The sequence below is a fragment of the Psammomys obesus genome, unplaced genomic scaffold, assembly GCF_907164565.1.
Source record: "Psammomys obesus unplaced genomic scaffold, mPsaObe1.curated_primary_1811, whole genome shotgun sequence".
Lineage (NCBI taxonomy): Eukaryota > Metazoa > Chordata > Mammalia > Rodentia > Muridae > Psammomys > Psammomys obesus.
Genome location: NW_026596101.1, coordinates 12,530,830 through 12,556,811, shown reverse-complemented (window position 1 = coordinate 12,556,811; position 25,982 = coordinate 12,530,830).

The window sequence follows — 25,982 nt, the reverse complement described above, 5'->3', positions numbered from 1 at the left end:
CAAAGGACAGCCTTCCTGAGGATGACCATGGTTATTCTCTGCTCATCAACACATGTACACACATGAATTAAAAATATGAATACCTGAAGTCTTCTTTATATCTCTATTTCCCTGAGCAAATTATATCCTTTAAAAGGCTTTGCTGCTGGGTCTGTACACACCCTGGATGAGCCCATCTTTTTTGCTTTACTTAATCCAGGGATTTCCTAGGTCCTCAAAAAATTCCTGGTTTTCTGCTTCAGATAGTTCCTTGGACCTAAATCTAAGTTTCAAACATTGTTAATTGCTCAAGTTTGGAAAAAATTATTAAGTTTTTGAAATTTAGTTTTCTCATTTATAAATCAATTATCATATCTATTATGTGGGGTTACTATTGTGAAGAAATAAGTAAATTGAAATTAAATTTGAGAAAATTAAAAAAAATAACAGTTGAAAAAATTTTTTAAGTTTTCAGAGATTAGATGCTTAGATCAATCCCCATTACAGTGCCAGGAATACAGGTGAGTGCCATAGAAATGTCAGATGTTTCTTCAGTCATTCAATAATCCAATTTTTATCTGTTGATTATTCAGTGTTAAATTCTCTTTGACTTTGTAACTATATTCTTTTTTGCCTGGATGATAGTTACTTCTTGGCTGATTAAACTACACCCTTCAGGTCTGAACTCCAATGCCACTTTCTGTTGGAGTTTCCCTTGTGGTCCCAGAACAGACCAGCTCCTCAATGTCCTGAGTTCATTTCTTAATTATATTTATCAGAGTTTGTAATTATGCACTTGGTTTTTATTTGATGACCATTCCCTCTGGACCATGTACCTCATAAGAGCCTAAGGCTGACTTTTGTTCACTGTTCTATTCTGAGGGACTGGCAGAGTACACTCATAAAATAGGGGCTGCCTGAACCAATAAATAAATGTGCCATCACGGGTCTGTGCATTAGGGAGTCAAAGATCAATACTTCCTGTTCGTATAGTGCTTAGAGCCAACAAAAGGTTGAAATCTGGTCTAGAATGAACTTCTGCACAAGCCAGAGATGGGGAAAGCCCTGCTTAAAGTGATGACAATTCAGAGACTCACACAGCCCATTGGCCTAATTACTGTCTCTGGCAGCTGCCAAGCAGCTAAGAGCATGGTCCCAATCTAGCAAGAATCTGCCTAATATTAAGCAGGGTAACAGGCTTCACTCCCTGCAGTAAATTTTTTGGGGACGCTGTTTTTCTCCTTTTTTTTCCCCTTAATAATTTACGAGAAGTACTTCTGTAAACCTTTCTCTTTTCTTGCAAAATAATTTTTGCATTTACTCATGAACTCAGATGCATCTACGTTTCTTAGACTGTAGGGTTTGGGTGAGTCCGCTGATTTGGATGTGATACCTCTTTGTGCTTTCAAATCTTGGTTGGTATTATCACATACATGTTATCCAAATGCAAAATGTGCAGGGAAGTGGAGACCAAATCTCCTCCTGCCCGGAACTTGTATCTATTTCTATTTCACCTCGAACATAAGAACAATTGCTTATGGTGATAAATGGCATCCATGTCCACTGGGTAAGGAGAGTAGCTACTTAACAAGTGGCTACAAGCAATAGTAAACAGGTGGGGATCCCATGTATCACTGTAACGGGGCTGTGTACTTTGGCTGTTCCCTTCACTTAGGCTCCCAATCAGCCCATCTCCAAGTTTCCCCGATGTAGGTTTAAGTCTTGATTGAAAACTTAACTCTTCCTGTTGAGGTCAGGACCCATGTTTTTTCTGATTTCTCCTTCCTTCATGGGCACCGAACCCCCTTCTTGGGTTTCCTTGGCAAAGTTGGAGATGTTCCCAGAAATAGACAGATGCTCTGAGACCTGACTTGTCTAAGCATAGGAGCATATTTTACTTTCTATTTCAGTTCCTAATTCATAGGAAGTAGGCCTCAGATTTGCTTAAACAATGAGCAGACTTGTCTTTCCACATAAGAGACCGCCAAGCTTTGCTGGCCCTCAGAGCTACTTAGAACTACTTAATGTCAAACCCAGGTGCTTTACCATCCAGACAACTGATTTGATTCTAGAGATGCTTCTGCTCATCCTTGCCCAGTAGCTGTAAGGGTCAAGTGGAAGTTGCCTAGTCAGAGAAAGAGACTCTTCCCCCAAAAAGACCAGATAAATTCTTTCATTAACCCCTGATGTGGTTTGAATAGGTATGGCCTCCATAGATTCATGTATAGGAATGCTTGGAACATAGGGAGGAGCACTATTAAGAGGTGTGGCCTTGTTGGAATAGATGTGGCTTTGTTGAAGGAAGTGTGTCACTGTGGGACAGGCTTTGAGGTCTCTTATATGTTCAGGCTACATCCAGTGTGACACACCGTTTCCTTCTCCTGCCTCTACACTGCTCAGCTACCTCTCCAGCACCATGTCTGCTTGCATGGTGCCATGCTTCCTGCCATGATGACAGCGGACTAAAACTCTGAACTGTAACTTAGCCCCAACTAGATGCTTCTTTTATAAGGGTTGCTGTGGTTATGATGTCTCCTCACAGCAATAAAACCCAAACTAAGCCAACTCTTAAAGAGCTAAAATGAGTCATGTGACCACCACAGTGTAAAAGTACTTGGTGATAGGCTTGTAGCTGAATTGCTGAACCAATCACTGGCAAGGCAGAATTGATTTATTTAAATAACTTATACCAGCCGGTTCCTGGTTCTCCACGAAATTAGCACTCAATAAATTTAAAATTGTTCCAATGAGTTTGAAAAAGTAATATTTCACACAGTAAGAAACTGTCCTTTGATCTGAAGAGCTTTGTTTTTTAAAGTTTTACCAAGATATGATTTACAAAATGCAGAACAGATGCATTTAAAGGACACAATCTAATCCATCTTCATATTGTGCAATAAGTATAATCTTTCTAGTGAATTAGAAAGGCGGTTAAGTCGGTAAAGTGCTTATCTTACAAATACGTGAACCTGGGTTTGATCCCCAGAACCCATATTATAAAAGCAAGGCATGATGACACATACTTGTAATTCTAGAACTGGACAGGCAGAGACAAGTGTATCCTTAAGGATCACTGACTAGCCAGGTTAGCCTATTTGGCAAGCTCAAGGCCATTGAGAGACCCTGTCAAAAAATAACAAGGTAGATAGTGCTTGAGGGATATGCCTCTATTTCCTTGTACACAAGCACACACACATACACAGATAGACACACATACAGGCACACACAGATACAGACAGACTCACACACATACAGACATATACACACACATACACAAGGATAAATACACAGGCACACACAGACACACACACATACACACACACACACACACACACACACACACACACACACACACACACACATACACACACACACACTCCTTGTTTCTGCCCTAGGAGGGATGACACTGTTAGGAGTTTGGTGAGGGCCTGGGAACCAAGATTTTAAACAAGATACTTTCTCCCCCCTTTCCCCTTTGCTTTCCACAATTCTCCTTTAGACTGAGTGGTTCTGGTATTTTTTTTTCTTGACTGAGGCAAGACCTTGGGAAGTAAACACTGCCTGCTGCAGTGAGCTTGCTAGGATCCATGTGTCAGCTCAGCTTTCTGACTGCTCACAGAGGGCTACAAACTTGGCTCTTCTGGGGCTGGCTGACATTCCCCTACAATGGAATTTCCTTTGCTGCAGAACCTGCGGCCAGCAGCATGCTGTGCACAGATTGTGTTTTTACTCAGTAAGTTTTCCTTGAACTGGACTTGATCGAGCCGCAGTTAGGAACAGAGCCTGAAGGCTCTGCCAACACATCAGCTGCAAAACAGACATCCTGAAGGGTTTACAGGGTGGAAAAGAAAATGCCTACTGTGGCCTGTGAAAGAGCACAGTGCTATTGATCATGCCAGCTCTATGGTGAGGTATGCTTCTTGTGCCATGGCAGAGGAGTTAATCTTGATAAAAACCAGGGTTGGGAGAAGTGATGGATGTATTTAGATATGTGGTTAACCCCCAGTGGGCTGAGGCCTTTGTGTTTCCAATATGCTTTGACATAGGGGGGAAAACACATCAGAGGAAGGAATTGCTGGAGGAGAGGAGATTTGGCTTGCTACCCTAACACCAAAGGCATTTTGAAGTAGAAAGAAAGCAGGTCCTCAGGATATGAACGGCTTGAAGTGCTGTGGAGCACAGTCGCTTCAGCTGAGTTTCTGGTGGGTGTGGAGAGATGACCTAGATTCAAGACGGTGAATCAGAGGGAGGCTGAAAGGAGATACATCTTTGGTGGCAGATGGCTATGTTGCCTTTTTCTGTCTGGGTTTGGGAGAGCCTCCTTAAAAGGGAGTAAGTACTACCTAGCAGTATCATAGAAAGAGAGAGAGAGAGAGAAGCTCCAATGAAGGCTATGGGTGGCTTCAGAAAAAAAAAAACTGAAGGCCATGTTAGTGACGGAGATGGGCATGTACCCATGTGAACAGACATTGTCAGTCATACATCTGTTTTTCAATTCTAGGCAGTCATTAGCAATAGAAGAAAGCTAACATTTAACTTTGAGAAGTAGAGGCTAGGAGACATTTCAGTTGGTAAGGCGCTTGGTGCATAACTATAAGGACTTAGGTTTGATCTTCAGCCCTCCTATAAAAATAAGACAGGGTGGTGGTGGATGCTTGAAATCCCAGAGCGGGGGAAACAGAGTGAAGGATGTGGGGGTTTGCTGGGCAGGAAGTCCAGTCAAATTGGCCAGCTCTAGGTTCAGTGAGAGAACTTGTCTCAAAATATGAAGTGAAAAGTGATTGATGAAGAAAACTGGGGAACAGGGACTGTCTCTGACATGAACTCAGTGGCTGGCTCTTTGACAAGCAGCCTAGCTAGGCCACAGAGGAGGACATTGCAGCCAGTCATGATGAGACCTGATAGGCTAGGGTCAGATGGAAGGGGAGGAGGACCTCCCCTATCAGTGGACTTAGAGAGGAGCATGGGAGGAGACGAGGGAGGAAGGGTGGAATTGGGAGGGAATGAGGGAGGGGGCTACAGCTGGGATACAAAGCAAATACACTGTAATTAATGTAAAAAATAAAAATTAAAAAGAGATAATTAAAGAAAAAGAAAACTGACATTGATATTTGGCCTCTGAAAATGTTAACAGGCATTCATTCACATACATGAACACAGACGTGCGCGCGCGCGCGCACACACACACACACACAGATACACACACACACACACACAGATACACACACACACACACACACGCACACTATTTCCACCCCTTCTTGACCCTCTTCCCTGAGCCCTCAGTGCAGGGGTTGTGCTGTAGAAGTATCAGCTGGGGCAGGGATCCTATGGTCAGTTGTTCTCTGCATTTAAATAAGCTGTGGGTCTCTGTGACGATTCTCATATCCCATGTGTATTCTTCTTGAAGACTCCTCATCCTCTTCTTGTGGCCTTATGGCTTGTTTCTTGATAAGGCTGTGAAATAATTTACCACAGAAACTTTTTTTTTTCAATAGATTTCTGTGTAGCACTGTGTAAATGAGTACTTGGAAGCAGGCATCTAGGACCCTACATCATTTGGGCTTTTGTTTGTTTGTTTCCAGGAGTTTGGCAAATAAAAACCACAGTCCTTTCTTTCCTGGGAGTATACAATTGAATGATAGCAACAATTGTCATATTGATAAGTTGTTAGGCTGGAGGCTCTGTGCTCAAGCTCTCAATAAAATTATGCCGTTAAATCTTTTCATGCTTCAGCATAATTTTCCGGAAGAAAACATTGAGGTTCAGAGGAGTTGAGCAAACTCCCTGAGGTCACATAACTAGGTACTGGCTACACTACTACCTATTCAAGGAGTCAGACATCCCAGCCTCAGTTGGAAGCTAGCACTTAAGGTCTAGAGGACACCGAGAGCCTCCCCCTCCCCCACTTCCTCAGTATGGTGAGTAAGGGATGATGCGAGAGCCCTGAGGAGACAAACTAAATTGATGGTGTGGAGACTTCTGCCACCCACCACCTCCTCTCCCTCTGTTTGGCAATGGTGGGCTATGCGGAGAGGAAGCGTGCAGAAACTGTAAGCTGACACCTCACTGCCTCGCTGCCATGACTTATGACCACACATCAGACACACAGATGCCAAACAGCCTTGCATGACACTCATTTTCCTCAGGTCCCAGCTGCCTGAGAGCCCTGAAAGAGAGCTGGGGCCAGCTCTGGGGTCAGCCGAGCAAACAGATGGAGATGAGGAGAGGTGACACTCGATCAGGCCTCTGCATCTGCTGGGCCTGCCATGGCTGCTTGGGTTGCCTGATGTCTTGACCCAGCTAATCCTCGTGGTCATCCCTATGCCGGCTGTGCTGTGTCACTCATTCCCACTCAGGAGTGACTTCTGCTTACAGAGGTTCTTATTCAGAAAGCCAAGCTGACTGGCTCCTCACCACTTTTTTTTTTTTTTTTTTTTTTTTTTTTGTATTATGGCCTGGAGCCTACCTTTGGCAGAGAGTCCTCACATGGATACATGATGCCAGCTCCCGGGTATTGAACAGATAACCTTAATGTATCTGTGTATTTGGATATTACCCTTCCTGTGTTTTGTCACCTGGCACCAACAATGCACGCTAACTTTGTGAGACTAACTAAACTTTTAGGAACTTCATGATAACAGCATGAAAGATGCAGGTTTCTTTGAAGGAGGTCCTCTGTGTCCATGAGCAGACTTCAGCCACTCACCAACCTCTCTTACAGTTACTGGGTACTTATGACTGCCAATCAGACTTACTTACGTGGGCCCCTGCCAAACCAGAAGGGAAAAACAATTTCATTAGTGTTCCAATCACACATCCACAAACAGATGAGAAAACTTTCAATCTGAGCAAAGTTGTATTCAAGAAGAGTGAACTATGGGGTAGTTGAAACCTTAATTCTGTTCAGACCTGTACTGAGAACAGAAGGAGGAGACAGGGAAGTGAGACAATTTAGAGCAAGGAATGTCAAGTTGGAGAAGGTGGGTTTTATCGGTTTTATCACCAGAATGCACAGAATGGTCTAAAACAAACAAACAAACAAACAAACAAACATGAATGTTGTTTCAAAAACCTTTCTCATAATTTAGAGACTATTTTAGACAGAACCAGGAATGGAAAAAAAATAGAGAACAAGACTATAACAATATTGTAGATAAAGGAAAATTGTTACAATAATAATGGAGAAAAGTCAAGGTATTCCACACATGGCTTCTGGCCATGTAGGGCAACAGGCTGATGCCCTCGGTGAGTCAAGTTCTCTGTCACTAACTCAAAATATTACTTCTGTGGCCTATAAGATGTCTCAGGAGGTAGAGGCGCTTCCTGTCAAGCACAGTGACTTGAGTTTGATTCCTAGATTCTGCATGGTGCAAAGAGATAATGGATTCCATCAAGATGTCCTCTGACCTGCACACAAATATCCATGCATACGAATGTGTACTTGTGCATATATTATAGGAAGTAACTGGGCAACTGACTATAGAGTTTTTTTTTCTACCAGAACTTTCTATGGCATGTTGATCATAAAAGACGAAAGAGTGTCTTGACTATTGAACCTAGGAAACCATTTAATACATCACAGTGCACTAAATAATGTTATTCTATAAAATAATTACCATGCTATAAAATACATCTTGACTTGGTAAATATTTATAAATAGAAAGTTAAGAGTGTACAAATCAAAATGGACAATAAGATGCCCTTTCCACTACATCTGAAAAGAAAAAGCCAATCAAGTGACAAACAGCACTAGCAGAAAGCTTCTTCAGGTGCTAGCATGGTAGGTGATTATCAGTCTCATATCTGTCATTCAAATAGTTTTGGGTTGTTTCTACTATATACTAGAAATTTTATAGTATATAAACAAGCATATTACTGTAAGCGTGGAGGACTATAAGGACCCCAAAGGGACAGGAGCTACATAAGAAGAGCAACAAAGCCAACAATTCTGGGCCCATTGAGGCCTGCAGGTCTGATGCACCAATCAAGGACCATGTGTGAAGGAAACCTAGACCCCCTACTCAAATGCCAATGATAGGCAGGCAGCTCAGTCTCCATGTGGGTTCCCTAGTAAGGGGAGCAGAGACTGTCTCTGACATGGACTCTGTTGCCTACTCTTTGATCACTTCCACCTGGTGGGGGGTCTTTGCCAGGCCACAGAGGAGGATGCAGGCAGTCGAAATGAGACTTGATAGGCTGGGGTCAGATGGTAGGGGAGGAAGGCTCCCCCTTTCTAAGGACTAGGGAAGGGGAGTAGGGGGAAGACAGAGGAAGTGTGAGACAGGGAGGGTTCTATAATCAAGATGTAAAGTAAATAAATTATAAAAAATAAATTTAAATTACAATAAACATTAAAAAATTAGTATTTTATGGAAGTGGAGTGAGACATCCATTTAAGTTGTAAATGACAGGAACAATTAATCTAAAAAAAGTTTATTGAAATGCTACAGATACAGAAAGATAAATATTGTGTGTCCTCGGTTATATGCGGAATTTAAAAATTTTAAAGTAAATAAAGACAAAGAGTACCATGCAGAAAAGAACTGCAACTAAGAAAGAGCAATAGGGAGAAGAAAATATGAACTCCAAAAGCCTGTAATGCATGTGTGTACATCTATGTACATATGTATAAAATAGTCACAATAAATCCTCTTATTTTTTCATAAAAAAATTATCCTTACATGTAGGTAGCAATTACCAGTAGTGTTAAATATAAATTGTACAAATAGAAACAATGTGTATACATATAAATATACATGTATATGTACCATGGTTAAACATAATTATCTTCAACAGTGAGCTTTGGAATATTGTATTCATATGCCTGTGTGTTTTAAATTTAGTGTAATATTTTTATTAATTCTTTGAGAGTTTCATAAAATGTTTTTATCATATTGATCCCAGCTCCTCCCTCATCTCCCTTCTCCTCCCTACTCCTCTTCACTTCATGTCCCTTCTCATTTTTTTATATCTTCTTTGTGCTCTTGTTTATATTCTTCATTCACTTCCTTGTGGAAGGTCTTTCCCATTCCCTTCTTTTTACTTAAATTAATCTTCCATAATTGGGAGGACTATATTATTTTTCATTAAATTTCATTCATGTTTGAGAATGATTGATGACAATACAAAAAAATCCCACAAATATACACTCATGTCTCTACTGAATCTGTACATCTGGTCAACCTATTAGTGCTTCTTGCTTGGTGTGCCTGCAATTTTCTCTCTGCCATGTTAAACTCTGATTGTTCTTACTCTTTGTACTGTAACTATATAACTACAGACATCATTTTGTGCTTTGTTCCATTCCAGGAGTTTTTCATATCTTTGACTGCTACTGGCCATATAGACACCGCATTTATTGTATTGTTTCCTGACTTGCCTCATGTCAATACCCTTGTAATGTTTTCTACCTAATGAATGCTCCATAAGTAAAAAAATATCTAATTTACTATGGTAAGAGAGATAGTTTAAAGCATGCACCCAGGAAGTTTTGGCTAGCCAAAACATTGCCAGATCCAGATTTTCATTTTACCAGGAGCCAACAAACCCTACAGATGTACTCAAATTTAGTTGGGAAATTAGGAACAAATGCTTCTGTAGCCTCATTTGAGGGGCCTTTACCTCCTTATAGGCTACATGGCAGTTTCAAGGTCTTCATACACAGACTTGGAAGTGAAAGTCAGATGTGAGTAAAAATACACATCTTACAGATGTCTGGATGCTGTTCAAATCCCCCAAAGTGTGATAGAAAATGCAATTGCTTTCCAGATTTTTAGGGAAGGAAAAAAAAAGAATAGAAAAGAGGGCCACCATGACCCCTTGGTCTCCTTATTGAAGGAGTATGTTCGAGTGACATTTTGGATTTGTAGTGTTATCTCAGCTGCTTGTTTTTCTGTGGAGTGGTACTGCTCACAGCCCTAGAGCCCAAAACAGAGCAACTGCAGGAACATGTGACTTGTCCCAGGAGATGAAAAGGCCTTATTATTTTTAGCATATGCTAAGTAAGTCTAGGTGAGTACAATGTATATGTAAGCACAATTTATGGGAATGAGAAAAACATAAAATCCTGAGCCTCCCTAAATCCAAAAATAGCTCAAAACTCTCTTAGTATTTTTCTACATCATCATTTTTTTTCAAAAGGATTTTAATGTTACTTATCTTCCTTTTTCTTTCATAAGTACTCTTTAACTACATCCAGCTGTCTGGCTTTGTTTATAATAACCTGTTTACTTATCATCAATTTAAACACATGATCTGAACATCTGTCTCCTTCTAACCCTTATTTGCTTTTGCTATTCATGTTAGCTTGAACTTGAAGTCAGCATCTTTTTCTCTGCGGCTTTGAGGAGTTGCTGAGACCCCAGGGGTGTTCCCTTGTAATGGGCTTCAGAGGTATGTTTAGTTTAAAATTTTACATCCCTACCCACTACTAAATTAGTATTTGGGGAAAGGAAGGAAGGAAGAAGAAAGACAGAAGGAACAAAACACAAGAAAAGGTTTGTCTGTGTTACAGAGACAGAGAATGAACTGGGAAAGAAAGTTGCTTTGTTTTGCCAGACAAAGACAGGCTATCAATTTTCAGAAATGTGCATTCCCAAGACAACTGCTCACGTCTGCTAAGATGTCTACTCCTTTGAACTTACATACCAGAAAGCATTTTCTTCTTTGTCTCAAAAAGCTGAAGAATAGAGTTAATAATAGCATATGTATTATTTAAATAACAGTAGACTGACAATTTTATTAATTTCAACAATTCTGTTTTATAAAGAGTGGTAAGGAAGGGATGCAGCGCTGATTGGATGAGTCCTAAATGAATGTACTAAATACATGTTTTGGTTGACTACTTTTTAAAATTGTGAACTTGCATGTTTTTATATAAAATATATGCATGTTTGTACATATTTATGTTCATATGTATCAATTTTTTAGTTATAAGATAGGTTATTTACATATATCTGTACATCAGCGAAGCAATGAGAACCTGTCACATTTCAAACAGGACTGATTACATGTGACAAAACTAGTTTGCATTAAACAGGTAGCTATTGAGTATTTCTTCACATCTTATAACTTCCTTTTGGTTTTGTTCCTTCTTCCTCTCCAGCTCTAGTCACTGACCAACTGAAATTCTTGTGCAAATAAAGTTCTAGTCATTCATGCATAAACCATACACCCAACACCCCCACCCACCCACCCACACTGAGCCTTAATCTGTTTCCCAACAGGATTCAATAGCTGGGTCTGTGAGATAGGACTTCTATTACTAAGACTGCCCAGTATACGTTCCTTATTTATATCCCTACCATAATCACTGTGCAGAAATCACCATGCATAGGTTAGTTGAAACAAATGATTTTAAAAGGCCTCAAGGATTTTTAAAAAGTTGTTAGCTCCTTCTTACATTTATAGTATGAGGACATGTGACAGTTGGGCCCTAGGGTCATCTAGACTGAGGATTCTTACCTAGCTGATAATCTGAATTATTTCACATGCCTGACAGTTTTCTTGGCCTTTCCCTTAAATATTTGTTTGGGTGTGTATACATACATGTGAAAATTTGCAGATGCATGTGTGTGTGCTTGTACATGGGATTAGAGAACAATCCCTAGGGACATTATTCTGATATCTTCCATCCTTTGTTTGAGATAGGGTCTCTCATTTCTATCTAGGCCAGGTTAGCTAGCCCACAAGTTTCCAGGGATCCTCCTAGCTCCGCCTCCTACCTCACCATTGTTGGCTTTACAAGTGTGTGTTATCACAACTGGATTTTGAGTATTGAATTCAGCTCCTCAGTTTAAACTCTGGCACTTCTCTGACTGAGCTGTGTTTCCAGCCCCTCACCTTGTTTTTGATGAGATATTCTACCTAACCTAGGCTAGCCTCTGATCTTTGACCCTCTAGCTTCTGCCTCTTGAGTGCTGGGAATACATGTCTCTGTCATTGTACCTAGATTACCCTAGAGATTTTAGTTCAACAAAATGAGGTGCTTCATAGGGATGATCATGTTTCCTAAATGACCCGAGCTATATTTGTGGGGTTCATACATCGAGAGCCTCAGCATTGCCTGGAAGCACATTAGTACATCATCTAAGATCCCACCACAGTTGACTAGTTGAACTCATATAGTAATGGACTCTCGATTGATTCATGTGCAAACACATGAGAGAAACTGATCTAGTGTCTTGTGAACAATACTACTTTGGCTAGAAATTACAAAATTCATTTGCACCATCCTAAAATCTGTTTGGTTGTAGTTTATTTATCTATGTACCAAAGAGGAATTAGAGTAGCACATCACGGCATTCCTAGCTCAGTCTTACATCTAATGTGTGGATTCACTCAGACTTAAATGAAGCTTTAGGAAAGAGGGTATAAAAGTTACCAAAGTAAAAATTCCCCTGTTGGAGCTTTGTAGTGGGAGAATGGACAAGGGCACTTCCCATGACGCCTGCTTACCTACACAAATAAGCATTGTAACCTGTTCTGCACTCTCCCATGTAATGGAAGCTTTGGTTTCTTTGTAAAATCAGTTATGTTACGTGGTTGTGTTTTTGTTATAACCCCAAACGTGGGATTTTAGTTGGGCTTTAGTTTGTCCATAGCTGTTAATCGTCTCATGCGGGGAATGGCTTTTGCCAGCTGGTAATGGCCTTCCTCAGGCGTCATGGAGAGGGGTATGGTCTAGGGCTCTGAGGATATATATATATATATGAGAGTCCTGAAAGAAAAAAAGTGGCATGTGGTGTTGGTGTGTGGCAAGTGAAAATTTAGAGACACCAGAGGCAGATAGTTGGCAGTTTGGAACAGACAGACAGAGAGAAACAACTTGGGGTGCAGTGGCATGCGGGCGACTTCTGGCTGCATTTGCTGTTGACACTATAGCCCCAAAGACCCACTGCCCCTAAATAGCCTGGAGAAGTAAAGGGGTTGCACTCCTTCTCCCCACTAACCTTCTCACTCCTACTTAGGGTTGGGGAGTTGGAGGAGAGGTAGAGACCTAAACACTCCAAATAAAATAGAGTTTAAAAACTAGCGCTACACTCCCAGCTTACTTTTTTTTTTTTTTTTTTTTTGCGCGTGTGTGTTTAATGTTTATATGTGTTTGTGTATGCCCGGAGAGGTCAGAAAAGAATGTTGGATTTCCTGGAGCTAGAGTTACATGGCTACTGGCAACCAGAATCGCGTTCTCTGAAAGAGCTCCGGGAAGGCCACGTCTCCAGGCTCCTGGCTTACTTCTTGACTTGACTCTCCTCAGCAACTCAACCTGCCACTATTTCTGCTTAGTACAGGGTAAGATCTAGGAGTATGAAGGAACTGAGATGTGAAGCTGACTCCCAGAAAATATTGCAGTTTCAGAATTATTTTTTCTCTTATAAAAAAACCAGATTTTTAAAATAAAAGTGATAGACACACTAAATATGAAAAGTTTTTTAACTATGGAAATCAGTGATAATATTTTGAATGACCATAGTCAACACCATACGTTGATATCAAACATTTATTTCTAACCACTACTGATGACAGTGTAATGAATTTGATGAAATATATTGAGAACTGTCACAAGTTAGCATAATTTAAAAACTGAATTTGAAGTATAAATTCTGAGATAGAATATGAAAAATGATCAACAAGTGCTTTACTATAATTAGTTTTATTTCTCTCTAAAAGTTACAGGTTAGTAATTTTTAAATTATATGTGACACAGAATTGAGCAACAAGTACATAGACTGTGGGTAAAACCATCACATTTTAGAATATCGGGTACAAGTATAAACATAGAAAAGGCAGAACCTAGAACACAGTCTATGCATTGACCTAAGAATTGGTGGTACTCATGATTTTTGATTTACATAGACTATAATTTAAGTTGTTGAGACAAATAGCAAGTCATACAAACACATATAAAACGTGAGTATTCTTGAAATCGATCAATATTAGTCAGGGTTCTCAAAAGGAACAGAACAGATTATATAATATTAAAAGGGGATTTCTTAGAAATCAGCCTCAATTAGAAAACTGTCTCTGCTGTATAGTTCTGTGGTATCAGAAGACGCTGTGCAGGCTGCTCAGGAATAACAAACCTTAATGGTCTCCTCCACCACTGGACCACGCATGCTACAATACTGACCTACCTGGCAGGATGTACCTACTGGTGTAATAATGGCATGATGGCAAAGGGGTAACCAAATGCTTTCTGGTTGTGTACAAGACCTATTTCCAGAGAGTAAATTTTATGCCTGGTCCTTTAAACCTCGTAAAAAGCCTCTGATTGGGGGAGATTATAGACTGTGTGGAATCTACTGCTGTTATAGTTCACGTTGTCAAGCTTACTTCTACTTGTTTATGTTTATACCCATATATTTATGTTGCTTTCACCTTTAGTCAGAGAGTACTCATTTTGCAGTGAGTGGTGGTTAATGTGTATCTGGACAAATGCCAGTTATTAGCCCCCTTTGCACGTGCAAAGCTCAGAAAATATTGGTGGAAGAACAGGCAGGACGGATGTAAAAGCTAATAGACAGTAAGGAGAGCTGTGAAATACAGAGTCTTGGGCATGACATTGCTGTTGTACACATCAACGCACAGGACTGATAGCAGCCTGTACAAGGCCTACATGAGTTCAAGCCACTCAAAATCTATCGTGAACGAGAGAGGGAACCCTGAGGCTCCTCCTTTGGCGGTTGAAGGCTGCTGAGGGAGAAAGAGTCACTCTTCTTTTGGGATCTGGCCAGTGGTTTGTTGTCCCTGCCCCCTATCCTCACATGTGGGAAACACTAACTGGACTCAAGAGGTTATTATTAAAAACAAAAAGGAGAACAAGAAGTTGAGAGGGAGACAGGGTCGGGCAGTTGTGGTAGTTGGAGGAAGTTGATGGTGGGTGGATATGATCAAAATAAATTATGTGAATGTGTGAAATAGTCAAAGAATGCATTTTAAACATGTTATTTAAAAAAAGAAACAAAATACAAAACAAGTCTAGAATTTCTCGTTAGGCCATCTGGTAGGAGAGCTCACAGAATTATGAACAATATAAAGTACAAATTTTCCAGTTGAAGGGTGTAGGCTGTCCAAACCTGGGATTAGTTGAACACCAAAATGGAGACAGTATCAGATTATGACATATTGGCTAAAACTAGGAGATGTCAATTCACGTTCATATAGAGAAGTTACCTCTGCAATGGGATAAAGGCAGGTTTCTCCCGCCAGGAGAACACTTTGCAATAATTGCAAAGAGAATGATAATATGGAAGCTGCCACTTGGCAACCTTCACCATAATAAATAATTTGCTCCTTGGTTAGTGGACACTAATCATAGCCTTTGCTATGCTGACAGCATTGTTTTTTTTTTTTTTTTAAGGAGTCAAGGATTAAAGAATAATTCTTGAAATATGAAACGTTTTTCAAATTTGTTATAGCGAAGATGCTTCTAATGAAAAAGAAAAGAAATATTTTTTTTCATTTTTCTGTCTTCTAATTTGAGAGCCTGCTTAATTCAAACAAGGGCTGTATTTTCAGTGGGGAAAGTCATTGCCTGAAAAATAGAAAATTATTTCTAGTGCAAAATTACTTCAAGTGTGGCACACTCTTTAAAAACTCAGTTTAGCTGGGCGGTGATGGTGCATGCCTTTAATCCCACTTGGGAGGTGCAGGCCGGTGGACCTTTGTGAGTTCAAGGGCAGCCTGGTCTACAGAGTAAGTTCCAGGACAGCCAAAACTACACAGAGAAACCTTGTCTTGAAAACAAAAAGAAAAGAAAAAGCTCAGTTTAATTAATTAACATGCTAATTTTAAAGTGCATCTCGTCAACACTGTGAACACTTTTTATTATATATATTTGAAATAAAATGATTACAGTCAAACTTCATGGAATTCAGTAGCTCTTCTATTTTAGACTGTACTTTAATAAGCACTATATCTGTTTCCAGAATGAGTCTTTAGGGTAGGAGCTGGCTTGTCATGAGATGGCATGTGTTTTTGTAATGGTTGAATTCACCAGGGACTTCTCAGAAGTTGTCAAGGGGATAACTTATCAATCACATGGGGCTATTTTGAAGAATTGTTACCAGGGTATATAACGGTTATATATCTGTTTCAAACGATGCTTAATGCAAAGATCTTCATACTTACTGCAATTTGAAACCATAGAAATGGTGGTGGTGAGGATGGGGCAGTTCTGATGGTTAAGAGTTCTTGTGCTTAAAAATCAGAGATACCCATGAACATTTCTTCTCTGGTATTGTTGTGAACTTTGGTTGGGAAGTATGATTGTGAAGTCTAGGGGAAAATGGCTATGCTGAATAAAAGATCATAAAAAAGGAATTCAAAAAATAGTGTTATGAATAAAACAAACAAAACCCCAAAATATTAAAATAAAACATATGGTTGAGGTAGGGGCTTGGGCAAACCAAGTTGGTAATGAAATTTTACAGGAACAACAAGCATTTTACTGAGCATCTACTATTTGTTGAATCCTTCACTAGCCTTGTCCCTCAATAGAAAGTGTCTTGCCATGGATCGGTATCCCTCAAGTGGCTCAAGGAGGGCAACCTAGCCGATGCCCTTATGGGAGATAGGAATTGATTTCAAGCTCAAAACCCTAAAGGAGGGCTTCAGGTGAGCTGCAGGGCTTGGCAAAGGAAAGCATGAGGCAATGTTTCCACTAGGGACAACTGGAAAAGAAGCTAGAAAGGAAATATCCATGGGCGTTGGGTAACCAAGGAGAGCATGACTCACTAATGAGAGATTTGTTATCTGAGCCTCTAGGTCCCTCCTTGAAAGGAGATATTTTTCCTGCATGGATCAGATTGGAGAAAAAAAGAAAATGTGAGGATATGACTAGTCTCCATTCTGAGAGCCAGTGAAAGCAGACTACCTTCTGCTTCCAGGACTTCAGACGAAAGGCACAGGGTTTACACTGTATTATAGGTGTACAAACCTAAGTAAGTACTTGGATATCCAGGAGAGAAATAGAGAGAATAGCACGTCTCTTCCTCAAGCTCTTAGTCACCTCTGGGATTTGTCCCTTACTCTTCTGTTCCTCCTACGCATTTTAATCCTATATGTTGAAATCAAGATTTTACTTTGAATGTCATGCCACAGATACTTCCTGCACTAAGGATCCTTCCTGATCCTCTTAAGATGGATCTAAATGCCTCTCTTCACTGTTTCCTTAATACTTTTATTCTTATTGCCAAATCATGCCTTGCATTGGACAAAGCATGGTTTTTGCTGTACTCCTGGTATAAATGTTGGCCTCTTTGCTACATGTAAGCTCTTTGGGAGCAGGAACTGGTTCTTGCCTTATGGTCATATCATTACTTACTCAAATAACAAGTCACTAAATATTTATGCAGTAAAACCAAATAGGTTCACCTATACAATATGCATGGGTTTATACACAATCAAGACTGAGGAACATGATCACTAGAAAGACAAGTCAGTTACTTCATTTGCCTTTCCCACCGCAACAGATTTAAAGCTGAGCTTAAGTAAGTCAAAGGGTTAAGTAAGCCAAAGGGTGATACTTATGGCCTCACTGAACGTTAAAGTGAAGGAACACAGTACTACTGTGAATGTCCATTCATATACCTTCTTCTCTTCACCTGTAAAACATAAAGAAACACTTGTTTCCCCATTCATTGGCTCATTCTTGGCATCTGCTAAAATGCAGAATTCCAGTTTCCCAGGCCCCACTGAATCAGAATCCAACATTTTCATAAGGTTCCATTTTTGATGTGGATATACAGAAATGGTTGAGAAATTTTACTCTCAAGGGCTGTATAATGTTTATGTACCACTGCTATTACTAAGATTCATGTGTTTTGAAGAAAACAGACATAATACCAGTACAAAGAGTTCAGCTTTAAAGGGAGCCAAGCAGTTAGGCAAAGGATACTGGCATCTCTCTAAGGGAGATAGTAAGGTTCCAACCTTCTCTTTGGTAAGATGCTTAAATGCACTTGATATTGTTGATCACTTTCTATTTTTTGCCCATCTCTTTCCTTCACTTAAGCATCTTACTCTTGTGCATTCCTTTTGTAGAATCTTTGCCTCATGGGAAGGACATAATATTCAGCACTGACTCAGTTTAATGGGGCTAAGATATCATCCCAGGCACATGTAGCATTCTATGTAATTCTCTCACATAGATTTTGTCTTAAAGAGTGAAATGGAAAGTGGAAAAAAAAATGGACCTCAAAGAGGACCTCAGAAGACTCATCACAGATCAAAATCATGGATGATCAAGGCTATTAAAGAAATACTTTATTGCGAGGCTGCAGCTGGATTTTGAGAATAACATTTCTCTCTGGGCACTTCTGGACAAGAGGCTAGAGAAGCAATTCTCAGCCTGTGGGTCATGACCTCAAAAGACCATTGAAAACACAGATGTTTACATTACAATTGATGACAGTGGCACAATTACAGTTATGAAGTAGCAAAAAAATAATCTCGAGTGAGGTATCCCAGAATCAGAAAGACACACATGGTATATACTCACTTACAAGTGGATACTAGACCTATAAGATAGGTCTGTACACCTAAAGAAGCTAAACAAGAAGGAGGACCCAGGGTAAAATGATCAATCTTCACTTAGAAAGACAAATGGGATGGACATTGGAAGTAGGAGAAAACAAGAAACAGGATAGGAGCCTACCACAGAAGGCCCCTAAAAGACTCTGTCTAGCAGTGTATCAAAGCAGAAGATGAGACTCAGAACCAAACCTTGGGCAGAGTATAGGAAATCATACGAGAGAAGGGGGAGTTAGTAAGAATGAAGAGGACAGGAGCTCCACAAGGACCAAAAATATCTTGGCACAGGGGTCTTTTCTGAGACTGAGTCTCCAACCAAGGACCATGCATGGATATAACCTAGAACCCTTGCTCAGATGTAGCCCATGGCAGCTCAATATCCAAGTGGGTTATCCTAGTAAGGGGAATAAGGACTGTCTCTGACATGAACTCAGTGCTGGCTCTTTGATCCCCGCCCCAAGGGAAGAACAGCCTTGCTAGGCCACAGAGGAAGACATTGCAGCCAGTCCTGATGAGACCTGAGAAGCTAGGGTCAGATGGAAGGGGAGGAGGACCTCCCCTATCAGTAGACTTAGAGAGGGGCTGGGAGGAGATAAGGGAGGGAGGGGAGGGATTTGGGAGGAAATGAGGTAGGGGGCTATAGCTAGGATACAAAGTGAATAAACTGTAATTAATATTAAAAAAATCTTATGGCGAGGGTCACCACAACATAAGGAGCTGTATTAAAGGGTAGCAGTACTGGGAAGGCTGAAATCCACTAGGCTGGAGAAGGGCTGACATCTGCTATGAGAACTGTTATAAACTGAATAGCCACTGTGTAGTGTGTACAACACTGGGTATTTTACCTTCACAGGTTGTTGTTCCACTTAATCCATGTTTCCAGAGAGCTTTATTTTATAAGCACAGAGGCTGAAGTCATGAAATATGGCCATGATCACAGTGCTAGAGAAAAGAGATGTTGGGTGTGGTACTGACATCAGATGGGTGGCAGCACTCTCCCTCCTGAGAGAACCCAAGGAAGTCACACCTGGACATCTGGTTTTGGTGTCATGAGAGCATGTCACATATAGCCAGAGGTTAGGGTTTAAAAAGGACTTGTTTCTTTATAATTAATTTCTACACATCATAGCATTTTACACTTGAAAATCACAATGTAGGATAATAAATCGAACGCTCTTTAAATTTGACCCTTGATATTTTTACTTGAAAACTAAACCATAATTCTGATTGCCTTCACTCTAATAATTTTTGGCTTGCTAGATTACAAACAGCTCTAACATGAAGAAAACTCATGAAGCTTACCCGACTCTGACCTCAAAGAAAATGTACATATATTTACATGGAAAGACAGGAATTCTTTTGTGAATAAAAGTTAACTTGAAGACCAAACCATATACTTTTACTTTATATTTTTAACAGCAGATTCAATAGGACAGATACATTTGAAAACATCTTGGAGTTAATAAAGAAGATAGAATATTAGTGCAAGCTTTCTGATAATGTTTTAGAAAAATTTTGCTATATTCTATTACCAAGTTGTCCTTATATTTAGATCATATGGTCTGCAGGATGATATAATAATAACATGTGTAATATTAATATGTATCACAATAATAGCCCTTTTATCCTTCTGTTCTAGTAGTTGCAAGGCAAAGGGCTGAAACACGTGATGGCATACAGCCCAACCTTTTTGGAACACAGATGTTTTACTGCTAATAGGAGTGATTTAAAAAAAATGTCTGTGCCAAAATAACAGAAAAGTTTTTTTTTAAATATTGAATATTAATGCATCTGTTCTAAGGATGTCATGTAATTCTTTCCAGTTCTGTGTTAGCATGAAGGCACAGAAGATTTACATTTATAGGGAGAGCTGGGTTAGTTCCAAGATTTTAGGAGCATGGGTTTGATGTGAGCTCTGGTTTAAAGAGGACTCTTCACAACTGTAGGGGGAATTTGAGCAGGTTATTTCAGTAGTTTAGTTTGTTGATGAAGTGGGGACAAAATAAGGTTGTATGAGCTGTAAGAAAAATTTTGAGTTTATTGGATATAATAATCCACACTTAGCTTTTAGGAGAAGACAGAGCATATTGTGGTGAGGTGGAGAAGCAGTCTTTATGGAGGCTACCACATGCTAGCTTTCATTACTGTTACAAAATGACTAGTATTGCCTCAGTTACACACAACAGTTATAGGTAAAAATTCAGGTCAACCTGAATGTGAACTTTGGACTTTGCCTTAGAAGCCACCATCTCCCCGCTGTTTTCTGCTTAATTGTTAGGAACTGTAATTTCACAGTAAGCCATGAAAAGTCTTTATGTTTCAATTGGGATACCTTTAGAAACTGGAATCCTGGGCCTGGGAGGGTGGCTCAATGGGTAACGTGCTTGCTTTGTAAATGTATGGATGGCTGTTCGCATTTTCAGAACCCACATAGAGGCCAAGTAGGCATGACAAACTGCTGGTAACCTCTGCATGCAGACGGTAGAGATGAGGAATCTTGGAGCAAGCTGGCTACTCAATCCAGTCAAATCTCAGGGTTCAGGGATAGACTCTCCTTCAATAGGTAGGACGGAGAGTTATCTAGGACAAAGCAGTCCTAGACAAAGCAGTGAGATCTAGATACGGGGAGAGACCCTGTCTCAATAGGATAAAAGTGATCTTGGAGAGCACTTGACATCAGCCTTAAGACTCCACACATGTAGGTATAATTGCATATGTACCCCTCACACATCTACACTCATACATGCAGACAACCCATACATGTTAAAAAAACAAAACAAAATAAAACAAAACCCAGGATCTTGATGCTTGTATCAGAACCTTTAAAAAGCCCTATATTCCTGCCAGGAATTGGTTTTGGTTTCTTTTCTTTTCAGAGTTCTAACAGCTCCAAGAATTCGAAAACCAATGTCTAGAGCATGATGGGAAATTTGATAACTAGAGCAACGTGCAGAGGGCAATGTGCCCTAAAGATCAGTCACATGTTACATCAGGCTGTGGTTGGCACTTCTGTTCTTAATCAGAATGCTTGAGCTTTAAAGGGCAGCAGTGGTCTCCACTGGAGTCTGATACAGTATCACGAGGGAAGATGGTAAAGGGCACATACACTTTTTCATCTCTAAGGAATTATGGCTTGCGTTTGTTGTTTGTGTGCAACAACACGGGTGAAGTCGTGTCTTCTCGGCAGCTGGTTTTGGATTTTTGTTTTTTAAGTAATGAAAGATGGCCTTTGTGGAGGAATAATGTGCAGCCAGCTGTAGGGTAGGAGAAAGTGTGGGGCTGAGGCAAGATTTCCTGCGGAGGAAAAAAGTGATTCCACGCTTATTTGAATTAGCAGCTGGAGTCCAGACAGGGGCCCCCAAGGAGTGCTGAGTAGTGGTGGTGGATAAAGAGATGTGTGTGTGTTTGAGAGAGAGAGAGAGAGAGAGAGAGAGAGAGAGAGAGAGGAGAAAGAAAGAGAGATAGGAATCTGCTGGTTACTCAAGAATCTCAGTATAAAAGAATAACTTGTGGGAATTTTGCAAGATAAATGCTGTTGGGTCTGAGGGGCAAGCATCCTGTTACACACAGTTAACTTCCACAGAACTTTCCCTGTTCCCCAACTCTCAGTGTTACTGTTGACTCTTTGGAGAATGCAGACAAGTGCGTGTCTGCCCTGACAGGGTGTCAGGGAAAAACAGAGCCCCTGTGGGAGGAAGCTGACATATGGTATACACAAGCGGTGCCTGCTAATTATGGAAAAATGAGAGAGCATGAGGGAGTGAAAGGAAGCAAAGAAACCTTCCAGATTTCTCCCACCCCAAGATAGCTATTGTTAATGTGTTGATGTCTTCTCTGTCTTGTTCCAGATTATTGTGTACATTTGTGTCATTCTATTATGCTTTTCTTAAAAGAGAATGGAATCCATGCATTGGACACTGCTTTATAATTGTTTTCATTTGTTAGACAATATGTTGAGCTATGTCTTTGGCTATAGGGCATAATGGGTAGAAGCCAGTAGAATATTCAAACGAGAAACCCTGATTTCCATCCATTGTTATTAGAGTTGCTGGTGTGATAAATACTGCAAGAGTTAAATATTAAACACTTATCAATTTCATTGAGAGGCTCTTGTCCTTTTCTCTATCTATTTATCTAAAAACTATAGCTGTTTGGGGTGGCTATATCAAAACAACATCAGCTGGGTACATCAAGCATTAAGTATTTATAACTTTCAATTCTAGAGGTTAGGACATCTCCAGGTAGCAAGTGATTTGTTTTCTGGCTTCTGGGATACTCTCAGACTTACAAAAGAAAGAAATCGTAAATCTCATAATGGGATCTCAGTCCTCCTAACCACACCTAAAATTAAGTGTCTCCCCAAAGCCCTACTTCGACATTCTGTTATATCTGGGCTAAGGTTTCATCATTTACACTTTGTGAGGGCACACACATTTAGTTCCTAGCTCGTGCTGCATATTTCCTTGGCACTATGTCCTGATGAGTGTTTAAGGAATACAGACATACCCTCCTCCATGCAGATGATACAGACAGGCATCAATCACACAAAAAAGTTTTTTTTTTTTTAGATTTCATTTATTATTAATATAGTGTTCACACAGAAATAAATTAATTAATTTATTATTTATTTATGTAATGTTTTTTGGTGGTTTGCCTGCATGTATGTCTTTGTGACAGTGTCAGATTCTGGGATTACAGATAGTTGTTAGCTGTCATGGGTGCTGGGGTTTGAACCCAAGTCTCCTGGAAGAGAAGTCAGTGACCTTAATCGCTGAGCCATCTCTCCAGCCCCAGAAAGAATTTTAAAATAACTATTTAAACCAGCACCATCCTGGCATCTGGCATGGTGGCGCACGGCTATAATCCCAATACTTGGGAGATAGAGGCAGGTACAGCTCTGTGAGTTCTGGGCCATCCTGGTCTACAAAGTGAGTCCAGGACAGCCAACACTACACAGAGAAACCCTGCTTAGATAATAAACAAACAAACAACAACAAAGCACCATCCTGAGTTTATCAGTGCATTTTTGTTGCTATAACATAGTAACTGGTAGGCTAGCTAGCTTTATATTTCAATGGGTTTAGTTCACAGGTCTGGAAATTTATAAAGACATCACCTCTGTAGGTGGTACAGTATCAGTTGAACTTTGGAGATGACCTAGGGTGGGTGGAAAGGTTTCAAGACCAGAAGCCAGAGTGTGATTTAGCCACCAGGCTTGCTTTTATACCAACTTGCTCTCATGTAAACTAACTCAGGACCCCACAAGAAATTCATGAGTTTTGTCAGAAGTCAGTATTCTTTATAATTTTTCTTTATAACTTTGTTTTATTTTATTTTTATTTTTTATATTAATTAGTTTATTTACTGTATTCTTTCTGTTTGTTTTTGAGACAGAGTTTCTCTGTATAGCCTTGGCTGTCCTGGACTCTCTCTGTAGATCAGGCTGGCCTTGAACTCACAGAAATCTGCCTGCCTCTGCCTCCATGGGTCTTAGAATTACAGGTGTGCACCACCGTGCCCAGCTCGAAGTCAGTATTCTTAATATTCAAGTAATCTCACAGAAAATCTTGCCGATTAAATGGCTTCTCAACTTCCATGTCCCAACTCTCAAGACCAAGCTTCCCATGTATAGATTATTGGACAAATCATAATAAAGAAGATACAGCGCTTCATGGGGAGCCAGAGTAGGGAATTTGGTTAATTTAGAAAAACTGTATAAGGCTTCACAGAGCTGGTTAGTTTCCTCTTTTGTTTTGTTTTGTTTTTGTCAACTTGACACAAGCTATAGCCATCTTGAAGAGGGAACATCAATTGAAAAATCCTCTCCATCATATGATCTTGTGGTCAGTTTTGTAGGGCATTTTCTTGATTGCTCGCAGATGAGGGTGGGACCAGCTCCATGTGGACAATGCCACCTCTGGGCAGGTGGCCCTGAGTTGAATAAGAAAGTTGGCTGAGAAAAACATGTAAAATGGGCTAGTAAGTAGTATCCCCTCATGGTCTCTGCTTTAGTTTCAGCCTCCAGGTTCCTGCATGAATTCCTGCTCTGACTTCTGTTTTTGATGAATTGTGACATGGAAATGTAAGCAAACAAACACTTTCCTCCCCGAGTCTCTTTTTGCAAGTGTTTTATCAGAAAAGCAGAGAGCAAATTAGTATGCTGAGAAATGGCTGCATGAGCTGGTATGAGAATGTCTAGGAAACACTATGGTGAGGTGGGAAGTAAGGAGAGCAAACAGTAGTTACAGGGGTTCCAGGGAGGGAGAAACTAGTGAATAATGGAGGACTGAACAGATCTTAGTGTTATGAGAATATATGTGGCCAGGTGGTTGGAAGGAGTTGCCAGTTCAAAGTCTAAAGTATTTCCAGTCCTTAAAACAACTAAAATCACAATTAAGAAGCATTATGTCACATTGAGTCATTTATGCTTTCAATACTCCATCAAGCATTACATCACTCTAACATACATATGTAAAATGTGGGTTGTGGATATGGTGTTGAGAAGGTGAGGTCAACCTGGAAAAAAAAATCTGTGAAATCATAATGAATGTTATTTCAACTATGTTTGTAACTCCTTTTGACAGCCCATGCCTGAGTTCTTGTCTGGGTTCTATTTAAAGGAGATTCCTACATTACCAGTGGGACACAACCACTGAGTATTTTGTTGAGTAGCAGTTTCCTCAGAGATTGAAACATTCCACCACTCTGGCAAGCCACTTTAAGACAGAAACCAAACAACTCAAAACACTTCAGATAGTCCTCGAAGCTGGCCAGATTCGCTAGGCTCCTCCCAGCCCCTTGGAGTGACTCTTAGATAACAGAAGCTGCAAAGAAGACTCAAAGGCCTGAAGGAAGCAGAGACCAGCCAAGCGGGCTTGAAGTGGCCGACTGAGCCCTCTGGAAAGGATGCTTTCCAACCTGTTGAGCTGCCTGCAGTCAGTGCAGTGGGCTCCAGGTACCCAGCTTTTGTGAGCTGACACCCATGCTGGCGTAAGCTTTGGTGATGCAGCCGTCTTTGAGTCATTTCTGTTCCTCTTAGTAATCCCTCACTCATACTTCTGTAAGTAACCCCAATACAGTTCCTTGCTTTACCAAGTTGGGCCTTGTTGTTATCCATACATTGGTCCATCCTGGGCTCCCTATCTGGCTGAAATGAGTAGAAGTGTATGTGATGCTTCTCTCCAGGGGAAATCAGTTGTACAAGTTGACTCCATCAAAGGTCCTTTTCACTGGTCACTAAGCCTGGGGTCTATAGTTTCTGAGTCAGAAAAAAAAGTAGCATTTACAAATTGGAACAATCAATACTAAAAGTAAGAGTACCGTTCTTTTAGTTGATAGAACCTGATATTCCTGGAAAAGATTTGGAAGTCAATTTTTAGTGCTCATGAAAGTTCCTATTTTAATTGTCACTGTTTCATTGCCATTATTATTATTATTATTATTATTATTATTATTATTATTATTATTAT